This window comes from Sminthopsis crassicaudata, chromosome 4 (genome assembly GCF_048593235.1).
Source record: "Sminthopsis crassicaudata isolate SCR6 chromosome 4, ASM4859323v1, whole genome shotgun sequence".
Classification (NCBI taxonomy): domain Eukaryota; kingdom Metazoa; phylum Chordata; class Mammalia; order Dasyuromorphia; family Dasyuridae; genus Sminthopsis; species Sminthopsis crassicaudata.
Genome location: NC_133620.1, coordinates 109,133,684 through 109,148,712, shown reverse-complemented (window position 1 = coordinate 109,148,712; position 15,029 = coordinate 109,133,684).

Genomic DNA, 15,029 nt, shown 5'->3' with positions numbered 1-15,029 from the left:
TGTATCACAGAGTTGCTCTGTTATTCTTCAGTCATGTCTGAGTCTTCTTAACTTCATTTGAGGTTTTCTTGGCAAAGCTACTATAGTAGTTTACCAATTTCTTCTCCAGCTCATTTTATAGATAAGGAAACTGAGGCAAACTGGGTTAAGTGACTTGCTCAGAGTCATACAGTTAGCAAATGTATGAGTTCATATTTTCCCAGCTCCAGGCCTAACACTGTATCCCCAGTGCCATCTTGTTGTTGTTTGTCCTTCATTCTCAAAGAGGATCATAACATCAGGGAGGTGAAGCCATGACATGCAAGTGAATTGGATTTAAGTGAGGAAGGATTGTGCAAGGTCGCCTGCGTCACTTTCCTTCCAGAGCCATCTGGATCCAGAGATAGATCAGGAGGACTGGAAATGGCCCTGGATGCAGTGGGAGACCTTAGACTTATTAAGCTAAGGTTTTTACCAGGACTCAGTTTGACACACATCCAGTAATTAAAACCATGTAGACAAGAAGGGGTCCGGCTATGAAGGGTTTTAAAAACTGAGCAGAGGATTTTATATTTGATTCTGGAAACAATAAGGAACTACTTTTTTCCTTGGATGACATGGCCAGACATACACTTTAACATCAGTTTGACAGCTGAGTAGAAGATGGATTGGACTATGGAGAGATATAGGGCAGAGGTATCAACCAAAAGGCTACTGCAATAGGCCAGATATAAGATGATGAGGATGCATACCAGGGTGTCATGGGAGAGAATGGAAAGTGTATAAGAGATATGAAGGTTAAATGGTAGGATTTGATAAATGACATGGAGAAATATGGGAAGGAGGGTGAGAGAAGGAAGTCCAGGGTGAGTCTGGGTGAGTGAGAACTCTTTGACCCCAAAATAATTAATGATAAACTCAGTAGTAATAGTGACATTCAGAAGAAGTAACATTGTGGGGGGAAATATGAGCTCAATTTTGACATGTAAAGTTTAAGATATCCACAAAACATCCAGTTCATGATATTTTAATAGCCAGCTAGAGATGTAAGGGTGGAGCACGGAACAGAAGTTAAGCCTAGGCAAGTAGATCTGACAGTCATCTGCATAGACATGATAAGTGAATCCATGTGAATTGATGAGATCACCAAGTGACATAATATAAAGAGAATTTAATTTTTAGAGGCTCTCTCTTTGGTACTATCTCTTTGGTGCTGAATTTCCCTGTAGAATTATATTTCATGGGATGCTACTTATACTTTTCCAATATCGCTTTTTTCCACAAATCTATAATGCAAATAAGAAGTGCTTTTTCTATCCCTAATTCTTAAGAAAATATTTGCTTCCCCCCCAAGATTCCAGTCATTTCTATTTTAATAATCATTTTCTCTGATTAGTGAGAATTTCATCCAAAATTACAGTTCCCTCTTGTTTCTTCCACCTTTTGAAGGATAAAATTATCATTAAGGCAAGGCAAGAAATTATTAGCTGTTCTGCTTTTGGCAGAGAGAGAGCTCCAGCAGATGTCCGGATAATTGAAATCCCCCATAACTACTATATCATGTCTCTGTTCCAGATTGCAATCTGTATCCTCCACTCATTTATTTCCTGTTTCTATCTTATCTTTCAACCTCTGTTGATCTTTACTGTGCTTTTCCCCTCTGCTTCCTGGATTTCTTCAAATGAATATATCTTAATATACAATGCTACTCTTTCCTCTCATTAATCCCATCTCTACAACAACTAACACTTTTGCTTATCCTTTTCCTTTGTTTTTTTTAATATTTTAACTTTTTTTGTTAAATATTTCACAATTTTATATAAAAAATTTAATAATCCCTTTTTAAAAATTTAATCTCAAATTCTCTCCCTCCTTCCCTCCTACCTCCTCCATTTGAGGATAGCAATTTATACATTTGAAATCATGCAAAACATTTCCACATTAGCCATATTGAAAAAAAAACAGAGACAAAAAATAAAACTAGAAAAATAAGGCAATTTTAAAAATATGCTTCAATCTGCATTCAGAGTTCATCAGTTCTCTGTCTGCACTTGGATAATATTTTTCACTGTGGTACTTTGGAATTGTCTTGAACCATTGTATTGATCAGAGTATCCACATCTTTTACAATTGATCATCTTTACAATATTTCTATTCCTGTGACAATGTTCTCCTAATTTTGCTTTCTTCGTGTCCCATAAGTTTTCTAAAGTCATCCTGTTCATAAGTTCTTACAGCACAATAGAATTCCATCACAATCATATATTACAAACTTTTCCAACTATTCTCCAGTTAATGAGCATCTATCTCCTCAATTTCCAATTCTTTGCCAACATAAAAAAAGCTGCTATAAATATTTTTGTACAAATAGATCTTTTCCTACCCTTTGATCTCTTTGGATAAACTTTTCCTTTTGAAAAAGATACCTTTACAGAACCACATTCCAGTATTGGATCCTATTCCAACAAACTTCAAGGTGCTCTATGAAACCAACTTTTGGCTCCTTTATCTTCTTTTGCAGGGTGTGGAGGAAGAGGGGGACAAGCCTCAGATTTTTTATCCTGACAGTATTTATTTTCCCATGATGGAAAGACAAACATTGCACACCCTATATGTCACTATAAAAATTTTCCCCCATTTTCATACTTACTGGAAGACAAGTCCTTTGTTTCAGCTTTGTAACACATCATTGTTACTAAGTAAAACTAGGTAAGAGTGATTCTAAAGAGCAAAGGCATTTCTAACTGTACTCAGCTCCTTCCTTTTATACATAAAAACTGAGATCCAGAGAAGTATAATGCCCAATAATCCACAGTTATTTAGTGGCAGAGTCAGGATTCAAGTCCATATCATATCTCCCAGTCCACTGTTTGGACAACTGCTCCCTTCTCATGATCTATTTTGTATTATGATTATTTGTGTAGATAGTGTAAATTCCATGCGGGAAGGCAGAAATAGTGTCTCTAGACCTACCTTTTTATTCCCCCTTAGGCTCTGCCACAGTGCCTTGCTATATAGTAAATATAAAATAAATCTTTATTGAATTGAATTATTCCCCAAACAGTAGCATCCTGCTTGCTGTCTAAGACCCTTCTAATGTTAAATCACTTCTAGAGACAGGAAGGATGTGTTCATCATTCTCTTGAATTCCTACTTCCCCTATCACTGCCTGACTGAGTTTTTAGTCATCCTAATCATTGGCAATATAACAATCAACTAAAATAGCCCACTGCCTGGCCTGGACAGGGCTACAAATAAATGGCATTGGTGGAAAGAGAATAAATAGAATAAATAGCAATTACCACCCCACCTACACCAATCTGTATTCCACAATTCTTCTGGGTTCCCTATCAGTACAAAATTTCTATGTGTGACTATATGTGGATTCCTGTTGACAAAATTCACTTCTTAAGATCACAAGCATATGGAATATAAGGACTCTCTTAAGATCTCTTCATTTATACAGATGCCAGCCTCTCGCCATGCATAAATAAGCCTGGAACAAATACTATTGAACAATAAGATTGCCAAATATGTCTCTTCATTCATTCACTGCATCATTCATTCAGCTGTTTAAAAATACCACTGTTTTGATTCAATCTAACATTTATTGAGCATCTACTGGATTCAAAGTAGAACATCAAAATAGAGAGGTAACAGAGTAAGGGATAGAGTCTCGGGATTAGAGTCAGTAGACTCTAACTGTCATAGCCCAGTTCCAGTGTTGCTTATCTGTCCACAAGGAAGTCACATAAGGATCTTAATTTCTCTGAGACTTGATTTCTTACCAAAAAAAAAGTTATATCTAAATAATATTAATATAAAAAATAATATTAATAATAATAACTAGTAATTACTTAATATTTTAGGTTTGCATATTATCTCATATGATCCTAACAGGTACTATTTTAACCCCATTTTGCAAATGAGAAATTTGAAGAAAATAGAGTTTAAGTGATTTACCCAACTAGGAAGTATTTGTCAATGTATACCTTATCAACTTTTTGTTTTTAAAGTAGATTAGTAAGTATCTAAGGCCAAATTTTCCTGACCTCAAGCCTAGTGTACTATCCCCTGAAATACCTAGCTTCTCTTCCCTCAAAGTTCAGCAAAGGCTCTATATCTAATGCTTTCTCTTTTTCCTCAAATTATTGTATTTACTTATCTAGGTATCTTTTGGGTCCCATAGCAAGGGTCCCTTGAAGGCAGGGAATACTTTGGGGGGTTTTCTTCCTTGAACATAGCTGGCACTTAATATGAGATGACTTAATTTGATACAATGAGCAAAAGCTATTTTAAGATTTTATAATATTATTAATAAAGAAAATACAGTTGATAGTATGTGTTATAATCTTGAAAGCACTTTATATAATTATCTTATTTGTTCCTCATAATCACCTTTGGAGGCAGGTGCCATTTTTATCCCATTTTACAGTTGAGAAAACTGAGGAAGACTGGGTTTAAGTAACTTTCCCAAAATCATAGAGCTAGCATATCTGAAACCAAATTTGAAATCAGGTATTACTGACTTCAGGACCACCACTCCAGTGAGCCACCTGGTATTATTATCCCCCATTTACCCAGAATCATAAAATTGGGGAGCTTCAAGCTTCCAACCCAGGTTTCTCTTGACTCCAAATCCAGAACTTTACAACATCCTTTTTATGCATATTAGCTGCTACATCTTTCTTCTCTTTGGTTTTCTAAGGGTGTGTTCAAATATGGTGAAAAAGAATTCCATGAGACAGCTACCCTTTGGTTAAAGGCTCTTAATCCCCTAGTATAAATACATGGCTGAAGGAACCTACCACCAATCAGTAAATCAACAATTAATAAGTATTTGTTAAAGAACTACTATGTGCCAGGTACTGTACTAGATGCTGACAAATGAGAGTGCTTACTCCTCAAGGAGCTTGCAATCTAAGAAGAAAGACAGTATTACTTTTGGATGTAACAGTGACTGTAATAATGCAAGCTTGAGGATAAGCCAGTGAAATGTGATTTGGCTTTTTGATAAAGAAACCAAAGGTTTGTGCTTCATCCCTTTGCCCTCCCATCCTTCCTTCAGTGGTAGAACTATGTCAAAGAACAGAATCCTGAGCAGATGAAGGTGTCCAATTCAGGGGACTTTAAAGAAAGAAAACATCTGTTCTGGCTCTCTTCTTCCTCTCTACTCCCAAGTATGGCTTAGGATTCTAATAGCTCTTCTTTGGATTTTCTATGGAGATGACAGGAATTATCTCACCTCTTAACAAGGGAGATAGGGCTGCTGCTCAAACATAATAAAGAAAATGTGCTATCCAGGCAAATCTGGGGCTAGATCTCGTCACTCGAGGCCTCTCATGCTTTGGCTTTCTTTCCCTAAGCAAAAGATTCCAATATACTATTTTTACAATAGCATGAATTTTAGAAGTCAGGAACTCCTGAGTGTGTGTGCTGATTGCCCATCAGAAGGTGGACTCTAAACTTCTCAGAATATGTAGAAACTGCTAACAGATGAATGAGTCTACATTATGTCTTAGCTTGTCAAAAGTAAAGGAACTTTAATGAGTTATTCAGAGAATACATGAAGTAAGAAGAAAATGCCTGTTCAGAAGTTAAATAAAGTGTTAGATGTTTTAAATGTCAATCTCCCAGAAAGAGACTATCATACCCCAGAAAGATATGATAGGATTTGTGGGTTGCTGTTTCATGTTTTAAGTATTTGTCAATATATAGTTACCAACCTTTTCATTTTTAAGCAATTATGTTGCTGTGAAGAAAATAAATAAATATTCTATACCTGATTTGGGACAGCTGAGAGACACAGTGGATAGATCTGACCTGAAGTCAGGTGAAGGTCTGACTTCATCAGGCCTGAAGTCAGCGAGACTTGAGTTCAAATTTAATCTTAGACACTTGTTAGCTGTTTGACTCACCAAATCACTGAACCATATTTGCCTCAGTTTCCTCATCTGTAAAATGAACTGGAGAAGGAAATGGCAAACTACTCTAGTACCATTGGTACTGGAAACCTAAAAGGGATCACAAAGAGTCAGACAGAACTGAAAATGATTAAATTACAACAACAAATATCTGTTCTACTTTATTTCTGCTTTATGCCTTTCTAAAAAAGACCCAATTAGCTGCTATTGGAAAGGCCCTAGACATGAGCCAAACCTGTAATTTAAAAGATTTTTCTCCAGGGTTCCAGAGTTGGGGTAAAATGAGCCAGAGGGCAAGCGAAGAATTGCCTCAATTCTTCAAAGCCAAGGGTCCCCAGGACAGGATGTGCTCTGAGCAAGTTCGGAGCAGATGGGAATTGACAAAGTACCTCAGCCTCTTTGGCTATGAGAATTTATATATACATACATACCTACATATAAGATACATATTTCAGAAAACAGAGGTCCCAGTCCTGAGCAAGGAAAAAGGGCCTAAGGAAAGATCAAGAAATGATATATGTAACATCTGAGTTGAAATTTGAGGGGAAACTAAAGGTTATCAGTAACCAAGACAGGGAGGGAAATGATTAAGCTTCTTAGGGAAAAGTAGCAAAAAGATGTCCAAGTTACCAAAAAAGTCTCCATCCAGTAGGACATTGTGGAACTTGCTTCTACTTTTCTATCAAATAAGCCTTACAAATATAAAAGGGGCCTTAATACACACAAAAATAGAGTAACTGGTTATCCTCCCCTTAGAAGAATGTCAGTGAATAATTTGGCAATGTGGAGGCTGAAAGCTATGAGTGAGTCCTCATAGTATATAAGCTCTTGAGTGATTTTCTTTACCCAAAAAAGCTAACCTCATAAAGAATGATGAAAGGAGAGTGGGATCCATATTTTAAAAGAGAGGAATAAATTGTTTCTCAAAAATAACTCATTGGACACTGGGGCAAAAATGTCCCCAAAAAAGCACAAAAATGTCCCAAAAAAGGCAAGATTATATGGTACCTTTAAACATTATCTAGCCCAACCTCCCCATGTTTATAGATGGGGGAACTGAGATCCAAAGAAGTGAAATATCTTACTCAAGATCACACAAATACCAAGTGCTAGAACCAGGATATGGACCTTGGTACTCTGATTGTAAACCAGAGTTCTGGACACATATTATCTAACATCTACTTTGCTCAGTCCTGTTTTGGGCTCTGTAGTTTAGAAAGGCTACAAATGACACATGGTTTGTATGCAAAAAGCCCACTCGTGACATACTATTGCAATATCACCCCTAATATCACTATTCCCTTTCAAAGGTTGACACAGGAATGATCCTATGACTTCCAAAGTTTCTCATTAATGTTAGTCTCTTGCTAGAGCTTCCATCTCAGAGAAGCATACCAACCAACCCAGAGCTTGTGCTGTCCAAGGAAAATCTGTCCTGGGTGGAAATTCCCCAGCACTGTCTGGGTAACTCGGGGTCACTGACTCCCTCGATCTGCGTCATCACTCTGTAGCTGGATTGCTCTTATTTTCCAGGCAGCCTCTAATGACCTTGAAGAACAGACATTATTGGATTCCCTCTTTAGTCTTACATTCCAGTTTCCAACCCACTGGAACTTCTCCAGCCCTGACAGGTGAGGCTTGACTTTTGACCTCCTTGCCTCCATGGGGTCAGAGTGAGTCTCTTCACCAAAACCCCAATGGCCCATTTCTGCTACTTCAGTTAATGTGAATGAATTTCCCTTTCCTTCTCTCTCTCTCTCTGTCTCACATCCACCTTATGTCCTAGCCTCCTGCAACATTACAATGTGTTGCTGGATAATCTATCCATCATTCTGTCCTTCCATATTTTATTTTGAGAAGAGAGGACTTCAGGTGTCCAAGACTGAAAACCCTGGGGAGGGAGGAAAGAGGAGGTAGGGCTGGGGGAGTCTCATTGAAAACAAGCATGCTGGGCTCCAATACCTCACTCCTGGTCATTCTTGTCAAATGTTCATCTGAGAGGACCAGATTGCTGCTGTTGCTGAAATAAATGGAATCTGGCAGGAAAAGCTTTTGTTTTTCCAATCCTAGTTTTTACAAAGAAAACACTGGGATCTTGTTGGAAATGGGTCCTGTTGAGGATGGCTCCTCGATGTGTTGTGCGGTTTGGGTTGTTGCTGGGTTTTTTGTTTTTCTCTTCCCACTGAATTCTCTCCAGTTCTGTGATACCCGCTTTTTAATGCAAATAAAATGTTCGACTGGAAATCTTTCAGCATCCCTGCCACAGACAAGAACCAAGGTGCCAATTTTTCTTCTCTGATGGCAGTGGCTCCCTTCCGACATTTTGTTACTTTGAGGCACAGATGACTGGTTTGCTGGGATATGCCCAGGGAATTTGAGTTTTTTAAAAAAGGCAGTCACTTTTAAGTGGGTTTCTTTACTCTAGTCTACCTAGCCTAAGGTTCCCATCCCCTTCATTAGGAATTGACTCCAATGCAAAAACAAAAGGCGGGGGGGTGAAGGAGGGAGGGAATGGAGGATTATGCATAGAGTTGGATCCAGGTATACATGTGGGCAATTTCCAAGATTTCATTGAGCAAAGCAACTTCTTTCCCAGATGAAAAAAAGAATCCCTTTTTTGCATGTAGTGAATAGATCAAAACAGCCCCCTCCTTTTCCCCTTCATTTCCACCAAGTTTCATGCTACAAATGGAAAAGAAGGCAAGATTGGGTTACCACCATTGAACTGAATGAGAGTGTCTATTACCTTTCAGGACAGTGACAGCACCCTCCCCATCAGATCTATCATGATCTGTCCCAGCCCCATTGTTTTAGAGGAGAATAAGTGGGAATCTTCAGAATTGCTCCTACAGAGCCCTTTGTTGGAACAGAAGCCTTCCTCACACCTAAAGGGAATTGAATTAAATAGGAACATGAACTTGAGCATAGCAATTGTTTCAAGAGGTATCACTAGAAAAGGTGTAAAGAGCATAGGATCAGAATGTGATTGATCTCAGGAAACTGTCTTTGGCTCCATTAGGTGCCTTTCACTCACTAGAAAGAGCACTGGATTGGGACAGGGAATACCTGTCATCCTGACTATTTATAACCTATATAATAGGTAATTATATTATTTATATTTTATTAATATTACATATTTAATAATAGACAAACTACTACTTTTGGAGTTTTAGTTCTTCCTCTGCCAAATGAGGGAATTAAATGATCTGAAATATAAAGTCCCTTTCAGCTCTAAATGCTATGATAACTTCTGACATGTCAGTTCCATTTTTCTTTCTTTAATCCATGTTAGCCTACTTGGGACTCTTATGGCACTTTTTTTTAATCTCACCAATGAATGAATAAATGGCAAAGTATTTATTAAAAAGGAAAAAAAGAAATTTACATGATAACTAACTTTGTTGTATGATTAGAAAGAATTGTAAGTTATACATGGTAGGTTTGCAGGTTCATATGAAATCATCTTTTTTGTTGTTGTACTGTTATAGAAATGCTTGTTTTATTCCATAAATTAAAAGGAAAAGGAAAAGTTGAAAAAAAAAGTTTAATATGTTCTGGCCACTATACTAAATACTAAAGATACAAATCCAAGTGTCAAAGGGATTGGAGAGTTAATGTAATTCCTTAGATGGAAGAAGCTGGAGAATTTGATTCGGTAGAGACAAGACAATATTTCAAGGAAGCATCCTGATTTCCAATATAGAGCATGTGCAGACTTTCTGAAGCTAGTATGAAAAATAGATCACATGATCATGTTATTCCTTCTATCTCTGTTGTGTCAACTCTTTCCTCCTTTTTAGCTCAAGCAGATCAGAAGCTTTGAAAGATCAAGATAATGAGCTACCAGAAATCCAAAATCACTGTCTATGCCAAGATGTGCTGGAAGTATGAACAAAGTGAAATGTACTGTAAATAAAATAATAGCAATGTTCTAGATAGCTGGTCTAGAGATCTATGTTTTCTTTCACAACTTGACTTTCATTGAAATATTTTGTATAACTTCACTTTGGGCTTCTTAATTGTGGGTGAGGATAAGGGAGAAAAACCTTGAAAAACAAATGTAAAAAAATTATTTTGAATGTAACTAGGAAAAATATTAAATAAATAAGATTAAATTTAAAAAAAAAAGATTTTCTGAAAGTCAGGTGTGATGAACAAAGGCCAATTCATCCATTCTTTAGACGTGAATTTAGTGGGACAGATACCATGTGGTAAATGTTATATAGACACTACTTTAAGTCTGATTCCACTCTCCTAAAGAGCAAAGGGAGTTTAGGCCACCAGGTACTAGGGAGAAATATTTGTACTTCTATTTTTGGTATTTCTACAAAGTAAATATCCCTTTGTAAAAGCTGGTTAAATGATATTAAAGCACTTATCATTGGCAGTTGAAGGAAGAGGGAGACACATTGGAATAGGGATTCAAGTTAAGAGCATTATGAAAAGATACCCCCAACTTCTGAGGGGCATCCTACTAGAACTCTGAAAGGAATATATTGCAAAACTCTCTGAAAAACAGAATCCAGAATATCATCACACACTTAAGAAAAGTACCTAATCTCAAGAAGCTGTATCTAAATGGGAGAAGACAACACATAAAATAATAATAAAGCAGATATATATGTGGCAGCTATTATGGGGCAGGCACTATACTAAGCACTTTTTATCCTCACATCAAAACTGTAAGGTAAATATTAGTATTTTCCTCAATTAATAGGAAATTGAAGCAGAAACAGGTTAAGTGATTTCATGGATTTAAAATCAGTTCTTTCTGATTTTAGGCTCATTCTAGCAATATGGCAGTATGAGAACTCAATGCATCCATTGGTAGAGTAAATGCTATGTAGAAACTATTTTGTCTGATCCCATTATTCTTTGTGATTCATGCGTAAATTGGATTTAAACAAGTCAGAATTGCACGAAGTCCTCAGTTTAACTCTTTCTTCTAAAGCCACCATTGTCCAATAGTAGGACAGAGTCAAGATGACTGGTAATGACTCAAGATGCAGTGGATGACCTTGGTATCTTTGATGTCCAACCAAGTTCTCAGCGCTCCACAACACCTGCTTCACCTGCCTTCATGGCCACTGGAATAAGTTCTCATCCTTCCATTCCTACAGGGGAAGTCTTTAGATGCCTAGACACTCCACTAATTCACCATAGGGTTTGAGACCCTTTGGTTACTCTCAACCTGGTTTAGACCATCTGCCAAAACAGTTTATCGGGGTGTGGTCACGGTGCCTGCCACAGCTTCTTGGAGCCACTGGTGAAAATTAGGTGAATACCAAAGGTGGAAAACAGCCCTGTAAAGGACTCACAGCCTCCACCCAGAGGTACTAGTCTTCCCTGAATACACCCTACACTCCTCCCAGGGACCAAGGAAAAGTTATGTTGCCAGGTAATAGGAAGAAATGCTTTTGCTTCTCTTCTTCTCCTGTCTCCAAACTAAACCACCTAGCTGTCTCCAATAAATGATCTCCTGACTTCTACTTGAATTCAATTCAATTTTACAAGTACTTATGAAGTCTTTCAACAGTTCTGAGAAGTACGTGCTAAAATTATCATCCCCACTGTACAAATGAGGTAACTGAGGCAGACATAAATTAGGTGACTTGCCCAGGGTCACACAACTAATAAGGGTCTGAGATGAGATGTGAACTTATCTTCCTGAGTCCAGATACAGAACTCTATCTCCTATACCACCTAGTTGATATTCTACAACTTGTTCAGCCATTCCCCAATTGATGAGCATCTACTTATTTTCCAATTCTCAGCTACCCCAGAAAGAGCTGGGACAAACATTTTTGCACATGTGGATAAAGGGAAGCAGCTTCAATAGTTGCTAGCAATATTCAAGTCCCACTCCAGTGCCTCATTACAGGGCAAAAATGACCCTGGGCTCTTAAAATGAAGTGTTTGAGAAAACAAACTTTAGAAGGTCCAGATAAACTAAAATGGCTTTAAGTATTGATGATTGATAGAGCAATCTCTGTTATCACCCAAGAGCTGCAACCAGGAGATGATTTTCTTTCTTGTTCATCTGGAGCCAGATTATAGAGGTCTTTAAATGCCAAACTGAGGACTCTATATTTTATTCTATAGGCAACGAAGCTACAGAAGATTCTTGAATTGGAATGTATTATGGTCAGATGTGTGCTTTAGGATGATTTTTTTCAACGGGTATACGGTAAATAGATTGGAAATGAGACGTGGGTAGAAACTAGAGAAAAGTATTTTTTTGGAATACTCAAGTGTAAAATGGGAGGGTAATGCTCTTATATTACATATATTGTATTATGTTACATATAATATATTATATTACATGTGTATCTTATTTGATCTGGAACCACACTTCAAGTCACTTCCAGGACAGTTTCAAACCATTTCACCAGGACCACACCATCTTCTCCTATTCTTTCCTAGTCTCACAGAGAGAGCAATGGATAGAGTACCAAGTCTGGAGTCAGGAAAAGCTGAATTCAAATCCAATCCCAAACACTTAATAGCTCTGAGACCCTGGGCAAATCAGTTAACTTTATTTTGCCTCAGTTTCCTCAACTGTAAAATGGGGATCACAACAGTAACGATATCACAGGATTGTTGTGAGAATCAAATAACAATAGCAAAGCAAAGTGCATAGCACAGTTTATGTGCTATGTTCATTATTATTGGTGCTATTACTTGATGTGTTATATTTGTATAGTGCTTAGCATAGTGCCTGACATATAGTAGCCTTTATATAAATGTTTGTTCCCCTTTCCCTTAAGGATGTTGCAGAAAGTATCTTAAATGGTGTACGAGTTTTTTTAAGACAACCTCAGTTTTAGTTGACTTCCAGTTTTGTGATGAGCACTGCCTGTATTTTAGTTGAATGAATAAATAATAAAGCAAGTAAATAATGTGCCTCCTTCAAAGTGACTAAGTCAGTTTTAATTTCGTCCACCATCACCTGTTACTATTCTCAGGCCCAACAATTGAAGGTCTTTCCAGAGCTTGGTATTTCCTTTCAGTGTTCTGTAACTAGAAGGCACTATCCCTCCCTTCCTTCTTTCCCTTCCCCTCCCCCTGTTGTTCTCCCCACTACCACTACCATGCCACCTCCTCCATATGGATCCATCAGCTCCAAGGACAAACACACTAGGAGGAATGAGGAAGGGAGGAGGAGGAGGAGAAAATCTCAGGGGACAACAGGGTCGCAGGCCACATACACGGCACCACCTCCTGTTTCTATGAATTTCTCAGCTGAAGCAGCTCATCATCAAAGCTATTCTGGTGCCCACCCAGCCCTCCTCTGCCATGCCTGTAATTGGAAGAACACAATGCACAGCAGAGCCTCCCATCTAAAAATACACTGCATTCTTGAATGACTACAAAAGCTCTCCCTTCGAGCCCATGGACAGCCAGGCTAAAAACAGTAACCCATGACTTCAAATTGCAAAGACAACAAAGGTAGAGGAGCTGGATACAGCATGCCCTCCAAGCCATCTGCCATCTTGACCCACCCCAGATCCCCTCTCCCTGGCAGGGCTGGAGATCCACAATGATGTCTCGGTGCTGTGCATGGCAGAGTCTCTGCTGCTTTGGGGAGACAAGGTTCTTTGGGGCAAAACGAGGGATGGGCAAAGGGCCACCTTGGCGAGGGGGAAGTCTGATTTGTTTTATTGGATAATAACTCATGTCACCTGGCATGGCATCCAAGTAAGAGCATTTGCCCCCAAGAAAGTGACTTTACAGTAGCAATGGAAAATGGACACAAAGGTAATCAACACTATACTAATAGTAAATATAGAGAATATACTATACTATACTATATTAAACTAATGCTGCCTTTGAGTAAAAGGAAATTTGAAGAATTTAACCAGCTCCCAGAATGATAGATACATCTACTTAACCTGAGGCAAGTTACAATGCATATTTGAGGAATATTGTGTTACAACAGCTCAAGAGATGTTTCTTCAAAGTTTTGCCCAGAACGATACATTTACTTACCTAGGGCAAATTACCTGGGGAAAGGGAAAGAAGGTTGAATTTACTCTTGTTATAACAGCTCAAGAGATGCTTCTTCAAAGTTTTCCAGCCACTTGTTTGCCAGCATAATCTCTGCTTTATGCTTTCCCATCAGATGGTGAGCTCCTTGAGAATAGAGACTGCCTTTTACTTTTCTTTGTTTCCACAACACTTAGAAGCAAAAGAAATGCGTGTTGACTTTCTTGATCCTTCCCATCAAAAATATTTTATAACTTTGTAATTACAAATACCTATCAATTGCATATTTGTCTATCTCATTTGCTCTTATAATATTATATGAGCTCATTGGGAAAGCCTCTTCTTTCATCAATTCCTCCTCTATTTTAACATACTTATTAATTGCCATACAGAGTCACAATTAGCACAGGGAGAATGGATCTATACACTATATTCAGTCAAGTGATGAGCATTTATTAAGCACTTAATATGTACCCAGCACGGTGGTAAGTACTGAAAATGGCAAATCCAGAGAGGGGGGAATCTGATTCATCTCTAGAGGCAAACTCTTTCCCCCCTGTGAAAAACTCTATCCCCATATCTGCCAAGCAACCACCTTCCCCTAGTTTCTCACTGCTGTAGTACCCATCTCCTGCAGCCTGCCTTCCTTCCTACCCCCATCAGTGACAGGGCAGGATTCCAAGAGAAATAGGTTGCTCCCTCTCCTGAGGCAACAACACCCTCATCACCCCCATTGTCATCATCTCAACTAAACCAAGGGAATATCAATCTCTAAGTAATCTCTGATTGTGTACCAGACCTTGTGCTGGGAGTACAATGTTAGGAGCCTGTCAAAGAAATATGCTCAAATAACAATATTTCCTCATTCAATAAATATTTGTCAAGAACTTAACTTGGTTTTGAGCACAGTCCTAGGCACTGAAGGAGATACAAAATTTAGCTAAGTTCAGAAAAAAACAGTACCTGCCCTCATGGAGTTTACAGATATTTATTCAAAAAAGATTTATTGATGGATTTGTATGAGAAAAACCTTGTGTTAAGTATCAAGGGAATACCAAGATGAATAGCCCTGTCCTCAAGGCTTACCATTTATTGGGAAGAAGAGGGGTGCAGTGAGTGAGGCAGGATAAGGGGGAGTGA